The sequence below is a fragment of the Macrobrachium nipponense genome, chromosome 2 (assembly GCF_015104395.2).
Source record: "Macrobrachium nipponense isolate FS-2020 chromosome 2, ASM1510439v2, whole genome shotgun sequence".
NCBI classification, from domain to species: domain Eukaryota; kingdom Metazoa; phylum Arthropoda; class Malacostraca; order Decapoda; family Palaemonidae; genus Macrobrachium; species Macrobrachium nipponense.
In genome coordinates, this window is record NC_087201.1 from 49,668,400 (window position 1) to 49,680,801 (window position 12,402).

General features: G+C 39.0%; 1 protein-coding gene across 5 annotated transcripts in view; it reads left to right on the plus strand.

The window, feature by feature from the left end:
• LOC135220561 (serine/threonine-protein kinase TNNI3K-like) overlaps positions 1-12,402 on the plus strand; it is a 211,609-nt gene that overhangs the window by 143,046 nt on the left and 56,161 nt on the right. The gene's annotated exons all lie outside the window — the stretch shown is intronic.

Genomic DNA, 12,402 nt, shown 5'->3' on the forward strand with positions numbered 1-12,402 from the left:
GAGTGTTGGTATGCAAGTTGGGCATTGCGGGGGGAGTGTCTGTCCCAGGACCAAGGTTGCACTGTACAAGTGAACGCACCGCTCATCTCAGTTCTCATATCTGCAACATGATCATAAGTCATGTATGGGGAGAATAAGTACAGAAGCATGCAGTAAAAAAAAAGATAATACGTATAGGTAATCTGTTAAGCAATCATAAAAAATGAATATCACAATATTTGATTCTATAAATAGTATAGTAATAACCCAAACTTATGTGAGGTTAGGTTCCAGACCCCCTTGCATAAGGGAAAGTTTCGCATAAGTTTGGCACGGTCTCTAATAAATGCTTGCTTCTAGAGTTTGAACATTAAATATGACCCTAATCATGCTCCTAATCATGCTCCCTAAGTATTAAGCTAACTTTTAAATGAAATTGCAATTATTTGATTTAAAAGTTAGTTTACCCTTTAAAAGAAATAACTGGTCGACGTAGAAATAGTTACAGTAACTACTACGTGTATATGTATCCATTTTCGTACATATACTAACGTTACCCCTAATTCATGGGATGCCATTTTCTTTTTCCCTCAGCGTAAAAGAAGTTTTATTTCCGTCACTAGGTAAATTTCATAAGTCTGTTATAACAAAAGTACACAATTCAGTGAAATAAAGAAAAGTGTGTACATACGTAATGTTTGCAGAGGCTGAAGGTAAAGTTCAATCAATTTAAAATCATGTACTAGTGTGAGGGCTAACTATGAGAGAGAGAGAGAGAGAGAGAGAGAGAGAGAGAGAGAGAGAGAGAGAGAGAGAGAGAGAAATACGTGTCATGTGAGATAAAACTCTGGAGGGTATCATCTTTAAAAAGGGCAAATGGGATCACATCTTTTGAAAGTGCATTAACTGCATGTGCTGTAATTATGTAAAATAATACATACAAATTGTACCAGCACTTTTCTCCGAGGTAAGGTAGTCAGTCATTTTCACAGAATGACAACTCTGTTATGTCTTTGATATGTTTTTCTAGTTGATCATGAAGGTCTTATATAGTGACAAACACTGAATTACGTACTGCCTTTGTATATGTTTTCAAAAATATAAATAATATACACAGAATCTCCATACTGATTTTACACTTGAAGGCATGAAAACTTATACTAATTGTAGTATGTATACTAGTATGTACTTCATAAGTTAAACAAAGTTTCTGAAGGGATATCATGTTTAAAAAGTGTAGTAACTTTGTGAATAGGTATTGCAGCTTGTGTAAGTATGTACTATATGCACTAACTGTAGGTGCTGTAATTACCTTTATATCATATTTATGCATATACAAAAATAAAAATAATACATTACAGGCAGTCCCCGGGTTACGACGGGGGTTCCGTTATTGAGACACGTCGTAAGCCGAAAATCATCGTAAGCTGGAACGTTGTAAAAAATCTTAAGAAAACCTTACTTTTAATGCTTTGGGTGATTTGAAAACTATTTAAACTGCATTCTTATTGCATTTTTCACAAAAAAATTTTCAAATATGTATTGATTATTTTGCATTTTTGGTGTCATATTTCTTCTGCCAGATGAGTGTTGTAGGCGTCGTAACCCTGGAACATGCGTTGTAACCCTGGAAATAATTTCTGATGAATATAATTGAAAAGCGCCTTAACCTCGGAACGCCGTAAGCCGAACCCATCATAACCCGGTGACTGCTTTAAAGCTTTAAAACTTAAAAATTTACGCAATAAATTACACATAAAAACTTTTGCAGGGTTTTGCAGTGTTTCTGGAGGATTCGCAAATGTTCTTGCTATTGTGAAGAACTTGCGTATGATAATTAGTTAGGTTCTAATGAAAAGTTCGCTCTATTGTGAATTCACACAACTCGAACCTCACAAGTTTGGGGTATTACTGCATATATTTTGCAAATGAGTACTGTAGCAATTATTTTGTACAGAAATACCCCGAACTTACATGGTTCGATTTGCGTGAATTCACAATAGCGCAAACTTTTAATTGGAAACTAACTAATTATCATATGAGAGTTCTTCACAATAGCGCGAACATTTGTGAATCCTCCAGAAGCACTGCAAAACCCTGCAAAAGTGTTTATGTTTAATTTATTATGTAAATTTATAAGTTTTAAAGCTTTTATTTGTAAAATCTTTATTAACCCTTAAACGCCGAAGCGGTAAAATAAAAATTATCTCCCGTGTGCCGGAGGTGTTTCGGAGTGAGCGCGGAAGCGGAAAAAATATTTTTTTCAAAAAATCACAGCGCGCTTAGTTTTCAAGATTAAGAGTTCATTTTTGGCTCCCTTTTTTTGTCATTGGCTGAAGTTTAGTATGCAACCATCAGAAATGAAAAAAATTATCATTATCATATATGAATAATGCGATATATGATAGCTCAAAAACTAAATTTCATGTATAATTGTATTCAAATCGCACTGTGCGCAAAACGGTTAAAGGTAACAAGTTACCTTTTTTTTCATTGTAATGTACACTAAATTGCAATCATTTTGGTATATAACACATTGTAAAACGATAAAAGCATCACAGAGAAAATATTATCACAAAATAATGCATGAATTCGTAACACGCGGACATAAACAAATATTTTTTTCAAAAATTCACCATAAATCTAAATATTGTCCTAGAGACTTCCAATTTCTTTCAAAATGAAGAAAAATGAATATTACTATACTGTAAGAGTATTAGCTTACAATTGCAGTTTTCGACCATATCTGACTAGTTAAAGTTGACCGAATGTCGAATTTTTTTATATATCTTTTTTTATATGTAATTATTTTGGAAATTAGAAAAGCTACAACCTTCAAATATTTTTCGTTTTATTCTACGTGAAATTGCGCACATTTTCATATATAAAACTCTATGAAATGCCTAATATGAAACGGAGCAAATATTCCGAGAATGGGACGTACGCATTTCGGAGATTTGTGGCGGAGAATCCGCACGCGGAGGGAAGGAAAGTTTTTTTTTAAATTCACCATAAATCTGAATATTGTGCTAGAGACTTCAAATTTGTTTCAAGATGAAGATAAATGACTGAATATTACTAGACTGTAAGAGTTTTAGCTTACAATTGCTTTTTTCGACCATTTCGGTAGAGTCAAAGTTGACCAAACGTGGTTTTTTTTCTATTTATCGAGATTTATATGCAAATATTTCAAAACTGATAAAAGCTACAACCTTCAATTATTTTTTGTTGTATTCTACATGAAATTTCGCACATTTTTATATATAAAACTTTATGTAACGGCTAATTTAAAATGGTGCAAACATTACCACAATCGCACGTATGATTTTTTCGGAAGAGTTACCGCGCGGACATGAAGAAAATGTTATTTTTTTTCATAAATTCACCATAAATCGAAATATTGTGCTAGAGACTTCCAATTTGTTGCAAAATTAAGGTAAATGAGTGCATATTACTAGAATATAAGCGTTTTAGCTTACAATTGCGTTTTTTGACCATTTCGGTAGAGTCAAAGTTGACCGAAGGTTGAAAATTTGTCACATCATTTTTTATATGAAAATATTTCAAAATTGATAAAAGCTACAACCATGGGTTGTTTTTAGTCGTATTGTGCATGAAATTGCGCACATTTCCATATATAAAACTTTATGTAACGGCTAATTTTAAAATGGTGCAAACATTACCACAATCGCATGTATGATTTTTTTCGGAAGAGTTACCGCGCGGACGTAAGGAAAAAGTTTTTTCATAAATTCACCATAAATCGAAATATTGTGCTAGAGACTTCCAATTAGTTGCAAAATGAAGGTAAATGATTGAATATTACTAAAATATAAGATTTTTAGCTTACAATTGCGTTTTTCGACCATTTCGGTAGAGTCAAAGTTGACCGAAGGTTGAAATTTTTGCACTTATCGTTATTTATATGAAAATATCTCAAAACTGATAAAAGCTACAATCATGAGTATTTTATTGTTGTATTCTACATAAAAATGTGCACATTTTCATATATAATACTCCATGTAACGGCTAATTTAAAATGGTACAAAAATTATGTCAAAGTGACGAATTAATTTCCGAGATGTGTCACAGATACTTTTTAGTGCGGCAAGAAAGAAATTCGCGCTTGCGCGCCTGCATAACGATTGTAAACAAAACAACACCTTGATCCGTGAACTCCCAGCATCCCCCAAGGCGCGTGATTCAAGAGTTTTCGGCTGGTAGGCCTAAAAGTATTTTTCCACGAATTTTTAAAAAACTTTTGTATGTCGACGTAAAATACGTCCTGTCGGCACCCGAGAGACAAAAAATGTCGACATAAAATATGTCCAGTCGGCGTTGAAGGGTTAAAAGGGATTACTGTATTTTTATTTTTGTACATGCATAAATATGATGCAAAGGTATAACTACAGCACCTTCAGTTAGTGAAGATACTTTTACAAGATGTGATACCCACTTACAAGGTTACTGCACTTTCTAAAGATAATATCCCTTCAGAAACTTTGTTTAATTTCTACAGTTAGTTTATATAGGATACTGTATGGGCAGGGTAAGTAAGAGTCATTATTCCCGTGTTGATGGTTTATTACTGAGGCATCTTAATCCTAAGGCTGGTACAGAGCAGCTGGCATTCACAGCAAATTCTTGGCGCGATGGAGTTAGGTAATGCATTGCTAACCATAGACATAACAACACTCGGTTCAATACGTGGTATTACTGATACCAATAACATGATACATACTTATCCTACACCCCCCCAAGCTACACATTACCGCAAAACATAGGTATACTCAAAAGTCAAAATCGGAGACAAACAAAGGGTATCACAAATAAGAACAGACAAAATGAAGGAAAGAAAAATTAGCAAAGAATGGTTAATCGCAGCAAAACACAATACGTAATAGCTCCACAAACTGAATGCAATCTATTTTCCACTTTCATAGTCCTTCATCCAAGCTGGGCGTTTAGTTGGCCTTGAACTATGCCTACCAAGGGGTGGGAGGGGCTGCCGTGGTCAGTATATACCTCCTGGTCCAGGGTACGTGGCACTTTCCCAGCTGGTTTTATAGTCGGGCACTGGCTCTTCGCTGGTATGTATTTCAAGTGGCGGCAATTTCTCCTCAACATTCTGCCAGTCCCTTCTATTTTGATTAAATACTGTCTATATGGGAGGTTTTCCATTACCACCCCTGATTGATCCAACTTCCTACTGACTACATCCTGTTTGAGGACTTGGTTGCCTACACGTAGGTATGGCAGCTGTCGTGCATGCAGGTCACATAATTCCATCTCTTTCAGTGAAGTTTTAACCATAGCCTTTCCTCTCTCTCGTATTGTCATCATCCAATGATTATCCAAAAACAAGAATTCATTCACCATTGGGATAGAGTCCCGTAACTGCCTCCCCAATGTTAATTGCGCAGGGGACTTGTCTATATCTCTTAGGGGAGTATTTCTGTATTGCGTAAGGGCTTTTGCAGTGGCATCAGTGTCTAGGCTACCATCACCCCTAACGTTGTCCCTTATCATACTCTTAGCAGAGCACACAGCCACCTCAGTTTGCCCATTTGATTGGGGGTATTGTGCTGATGAGATACGCAGTTGCACCCTCCATTGCTTATAAAAGTCCAACATCTCAGTACTCGCTAAGTTCGTCCCCCCATCAGTGGATATCTCCTCAGGGGTACCCCGACGACAGACCAACCTCCGCAACACAGTGATGATCTTCGATGAAGTCACACCATTGCCAAAGTGCGACAGTTCCAGCCACCCAGTTATTGTCTGCATATGCTAAATAGCATTTATTATCTAACTGAAAGATATCTGCTACAGTTTTCTGAAATGGATACACTGGCAGTTGGATGGGAATGAATGGTTCTTGTTGTTGGGATGGCGAATTCTCATTGCATATTGTATATTTAGACCTATGAAACATTACATCTGCCTCCATCCTAGGCCAATACATCACACAACATTGAGTGGCTTGAGTGTAGGTTACGTGCCACAGTTTCCCTTAGAGCTTGCGGCACTACCAAATGTATGTGCCCCTTGTTGAAAGCAGAAGTGATCAGTCCATTGATATAGTTAAGCTGTTCCCTTACCTGAAAATACAACTTTAATGCAGGCTCAACCATATTCCTACTTTCTGGCCAGTTGTAGTCTCTTACCCTTTTCAATAACAACTGATAATCATGATCTTTGCTAGCAATTTTCTCAACATCTTCACTGTCGATTACTATGATGTCATTATGCATGTCACAAAATGATGTGATCATTGCAGCATTCCCGCATACCTCTTCTGCATCCTCCATGTCTGTCTCGCTTGGTGATGCCTTTAGACTCAGATACTGGGACAAGGTATCAGCGGCAGTATTTCTTTTACCTGCCACGTATTTGACTGCAAATTTATACTGAAGGGTTTTTTTCTTTCAAGCGAACAATCTGGGATTCTCAATGTGCTTCAACTCCTGATCGCCAGACAACTTAGGTTAGGGCAGCCCAGCAAAAAGAGACGATCTTTTTTCAGACACCAGACCACAGCCGCCGCCTCCCCCTCAATAGGGGCGTAGTTCAATTCCTCTTTTGAAAGGTGCCTGCTGCCACACAAGGCTAACATCCAACCTCCCCCTGACAACAGAAAGGTACATCATTACATATGCAAGAACAATATTGCTGTAATATGACAGAGCCCAGCCCCTCTTTACTCCAATCAGTCATGACAATGGTTGGTCGCAGACCCTCAGATATTAATCTACACAACTCATTTTTAGTGTATTCAAATTTAGACATCAAAATTTTATCCCAGTACACTTTTTTACTGGCCCCCTTTTTCAATAATTCCGGAAATGGTGCCATGATGGGCCATTGCAACGAAGGGAGCCAACTGATTGACCAGCCCAAACCACGACCGAATATCAGATATGGTGGGCTGATCGGGCATTGGGAACTTCTTTATAGCAGCCAGTTTATCCTCCGAAGGCAGATACTTATCCCACTCAACATTATAGCCCACAAAATTCATGGCCCTCTGACAAATCTGGAATTTATTTGGGTTCAGAGTTACACCATTTCTCTCACATGCTAATAATAAATCAAAAGCATGCCAAAAAGCTTCTTCTATGCTAGAATCATGCAATAGTATATCATCAATACATTGAAATGTCCTTGGTATATTTACAATTACATCATCAAATCTTTTGGTGTATGCGTCCGGGGCAGTGCAGTGCCCTATGGCTGTGCGACAGTACTGATACCTCCCCCAATGGGTTATGAAAGTCATAAGCTTTCAACTTTCTTCATCCAACACTACCCACACACCTGGTGAATCACCAGTGTGCATCGACCGTAGTCTTAAAAGTATGCACTGGGACACTTGACACCATATCAAACAGTGTAAATGTATGATGAGTTTCCCTTTTACAGCATGCATTGAGTTTTTGAAAATCAACAGTCCTCGGAGTGCCATCCCTTTTGCCTACTACCACCATGCAGGCACACCATTCAGTTACCTCCCCAGTAGGCACAGATTGCAAGATACCTGCTAAAACATCCTTGTCTATCTGCTTCTTGACCTCTTTCTCCCAATGTTTAGGGACAGTTGTTGGTGTAAGGTAAGCGTGCGGCACCGCACCTGGCATCAGGTGTATGTGATGCAGTTTGCCGTTCATTATGGGAAAGGGTCTTCTATTCGCATTGAATGTTATACCTGAGAAATGTTCCAGCAGCCACTGCTTGAATAAGGGAACATTCTCCTCTGTAGGAGAGTATGGCAGCTCATTGGGTCTCTCATTAATCCCCCTATGCCAACAACTTCATTCCCATGAATATTAAAAGCTGTGTGATTCAGGAAATTAGGATCCACCAACCCTAATAATTTGCATGCACTTAATGACAGAAATAGCTTACATGTCCCATTGACAAAATACATACGCCCACTTGTTGACATGCTGCCACACTTAAAGTTAACCTGACAATACCCCATTACACTTATTAGACCTCCTGCTGCATGTTGTAGCTTTACTTCCACTTTACAGTATTTAGATTTTTTACATCAGTTCCCAGGTTCCATGCCTGGACTGATCCAGCAATGCATACCTCAGCCCCGGTACCAGCTACAACTTCTAATTTGCAACTTTTATTACTTTTAACACACGAGACCATAGCATCCACGGTTGGTTGCGAGCATGATGCAGCGCCAACACTTAATGTCTCTCAATCAGACCCGCCATCTGCTGACATTGTTTTCCATGTATCCTCTCGTCTGCTGCCGATTCTGCTCGCAGCAATGTTGCCAATCTTACCATCTGATGCGCCCTTGCTAGGCGTTAGACTCTTGCTCTCATAGCAACGATATGCAAATTGTCCTGTTTTTCTGCAGTGAAAACATTCCGCAGTGCTAGCACAGCAATTGGCACGGCCCCGGGTGTGCAATCCTGCAATCTCACATTTCACTCTTGCCTTGGAGCTTTATTTTGCCACATCTTCCTTCTTTTTCTGATAATTTGTTTTTACTGCCACTACTTTTTTCAGTGGCAATCCTGATTCCTCCTCCCTCTCAATGCCCAGCTCATTGAACTCTCTTTGCTCCCCTCTTTGTGTGGGGTCCCCACATTCCTGTACTGCCTCCTTGAATGCCTCGCACTTTGCCATGATTTCACTAACAGAATTGTACTTTTCAAAGTTTCAAAAATATCCTGTTTTAACTTTCGATTCCGTATGCCAGTCACAATTTTACCTGCCAGCGCATATTCACATAAATCCTCTTTGCAATTAGGGCACACAAACGCACACTCAAGGGCCTCCCGCTGACACCTGTGGATGTCTTCCTTTGCCGTTTCTACTTCTTTCTGTCTTCCTGTAAAGAAGTTATCCCACACAACCGCTCTGTTCGCTGACTTTGTAGTTATTTTTCTTAGGGCGTCGAAGGCGTCCTCTACCCCTAAAGCATTCCAAGCGTCTGAAGAGAATTGGGCATCTATTGCACTTTGCAATTTGTCTTCACATAGTAACCTGATATTCATTACTGCCTCATCATGGGAAAACCTGCTAATTCTTACCCAATCTTCCGTAGATCGCTTCCAGCACCTAAAATCCTCCGCTGACATCACATACATGCAATTTTTTTGGGAAATATGCATGCTGCTCCCCCTGCCAAGTGCTGAATTATTCCCACCTAATGCTTGAACTAATGCCTTTATATCCACTGTTGCGTCATCACTTTTGCTGCATCTGGCGTCTCTAGGTCTTATTAATCTAGGGTTGCTTTTCAGCGATCTTCTACGAAATCCCGACATTCTGTGTAGGTAATACTCCGTCACTGTGCCATATAGGATACTCTGGGCAGGGTAAGTAAAAAGCACTATTCCCGTGTTGATGGTTTATTACAGAGGCATCTTAATCATAAGATGGGTACAGGGCAACTGGCATTCATGCCAAAGTGTTGGTGCGACGGAGTTATGTAATGCATTGCTAACCATAGACATAACAACACTCGGTTCAGTACGTAGTATTACTGATACCAATAACATGATACATACTTATCCCACAGTTTAAGTTTTCATGCTTTTAATTGTAAAATCAGTATGGAAATTGTGTATGCTATTTTACCCTCTGCAAACATTACATATGTATATGCATGTTTTCTTTATTCTTTATTTTATGACTGACTTGAGATTACCAAGTGATGCAAAGAAAACATCTTTTACTCTGAGGGAAAAAGAAAATGCCATCCCATGAATTAAGGGTATTGTATTAAACTAACTTTTAAATCAAATTACAGTAATTTTAATTCATTAAAAAGTTAGCTTCATATTTAAGGAGCATGATTAGGGTCATATTTAGTGTTCACACTCTAGAAGTAAGCATTTATTAGTATTTTTAGAAATAAATGCTTACTTCTAGAGTTTTAACACTAAATATGACCTAATCATGTTTAAATATTAAGGTAACTTGAATGAAATTCAAGTTACTGTAATTTGATTTAAAAGTTATCTTAATACATTACCCATATAAAAAGAAATAAATGGTTGTAAAAATATAGTAGTGCGTACATATGCACAACAAAATTCTCTCTTCTTTCCCCCATTTTTTCAAACTACTATAATGAATTTTGTAAATATAGTTTTATTATTATTATTATTATTATTATTATTATTTTTTTTTTTTTTTTATCACAGTCCTCCAATTTGACTGGGTGGTATTTATAGTGAGGGGTTCCGGGTTGCATCCTGCCTCCTTAGGAGTCGATCACTCTTCTTACTATGTGCACCGTTTCTAGGATCACACTCTTCTGCATGATTCCTGGAGCTACTTCAGCCTCTAGTTTTTCCAGATTCCTTTTCAGCAATCTTGGGATCATGCCTAGTGTTCCTATGATTATGAGTACAATTTCCACTGGCATATCCCATATCCTTCTTATTTCTATTTTCAGGTCTTGATACTTATCCAATTATTATTGTTATTATTATTATTATTATTATTATTTTTTTTTTTTTTTTTTTTTTTTTTTTTTTTTTTTGGTATTAGGTTTATTCCTCTAACGTGTCGACAGCGCACAGGCAGTCATCTATGAGAGTTTACAGTACAGTGAATTAAGATACAGTTTACAAGTATTTATAGCATGCAAGGTCGTGTACAATCGGTGGGCGGGTCGGTGGGAACGGATTTTAATTGGTCGTTGGATGGAAACGAAATCTCCCCCTGAGGCGTTCTGACCTGCGTAGTTTGGACGGGGTTATTAGCGTCGGTTGGGTGTTGTTTGGGGTACCCACCTCTTGGGCGGCAGGCTGTACAATTGATATATCTTCCGCTCGTTCTCTCCCGCTTTCTCTCTCTACTTCTTCCGCTCTTTCTCTCTCTCTTTCTCTTTCTGCAAGTTCCTCTCTCTCTCTCTCTCTCTCTCGTTCGCTCCTTCTAACGCTCTCTCTTTCTCTCTCTGCCTGCTCCTCTCTCTCTCTTTCTCTTTCTCTCTCTGTTTGCTCCTCTCTCTCTCTTTCTCTCTCTCTCTCTCTCTCTCTCTCTCTCTCTCTCTCTCTCTCTCTCCCTCTCTCTCTCTCTCTCTCTCTCTCTCTCTCTCTCTCATCGTCTCTCCCCCCTCTCTCTCTCTTCTGTGGATGTATACGTAGTCGGTTGGTTTCTTGCGCCATTTCTTCTTATGATGGTGGGGAGAAACTCTGTTTCTTTTACCGTGTTGATAGTCGGTTTTTTCTCTAATATATGTAAAGCTTCAAGATAACGTAGGCGTTTTCGGTCCGGTGCATGGTCAATAATTTCTATGTTCTTTATAAGCTCAGCTCTTTCTGGTCTCCTGTTGTGTTTTTCCCTATAGTGAATGAAAATGGCCCCTTCTTGAAGATGACACGAGAGACGCTTGGAGAGTCTGGTAGTGGTCATCCCGATATAAGAATGGTGGCATCCATCCACCGAGCATGTGAATTCGTAGATGACACTCCTTCTCTTCAAAGACGTTTCTGGGGGCGCCGGGTTGTTTCTAAGAAGCAGCTGGCTGGTTTTCATGCTTTTGTAATAAATTATGAGGCTAATTTTATCACTTTCTGTAGTGGGGGAGACATTTTCACTGATTATTTTCCTTATAGCCTTTTCATCTTCCAAATATTTGTGGTGCATATGATTTTTATAAAATATTTTTATAGCTCCACTTTGGTCGTTAGTTACGGTCGTTCTTTCTTGGTGCCATTTATTTATGGAGTCCCTCGTTTGGCGTTCGACCATACGGTTTGAAAAGTTATTATTAATGAGAACTTGTGTAGACCTTTCGATTTCCCTGGTTTTTTCTCTCCATGTGGAACAGTGTGTAAGGGCGCGGCGGACGAAGGCCTCTACCACCGATCTTTTATACCTGTCTGGGCACTCGCTGGACCCATTAAGGCATAGACCCGGGTTTGTGGGTTTCTTGTAAACCGTGGTGGTGTATCCCGTAGGGGTCTGCTGTACCCGAACGTCCAGGAAGGGTAGGGCACCGTCAACGCTGCGTTCACACGTGAAGTGGAGGACGGAGCATTCTTCGAAGGTGTTTCTTAAAGTTTCAAGGTCCTCTTCTCTGTCAACTTTTATGAAGGTGTCGTCTATGTAGCGGTAGTATTGGGGAGGACAGGGGATCTTATTGAAAACTCTTTCTTCGACGACACTCATGTAGAAGTTGGCAAATAGAACCCCTAATGGGGATCCCATTGCCACGCCGTCAATCTGGCAATAAAGATGTCCTCTGTGGGTCGTGAATGGTGCCTTCTTGGTACATATTTCAAGGAGGGATTTTAGGGCTTCCTCGGGGATGTTCAAAGCCTGTGTCTCCTCACATCTGTATACTCTGTCGAGGATGTGTTCAATCGTCTCGTCGACTGGAACGTTCGTGAAGAGGCTCTCGACGTCAAGAGAGGCGATGATACCTGTAGACGGAGAGTCTCG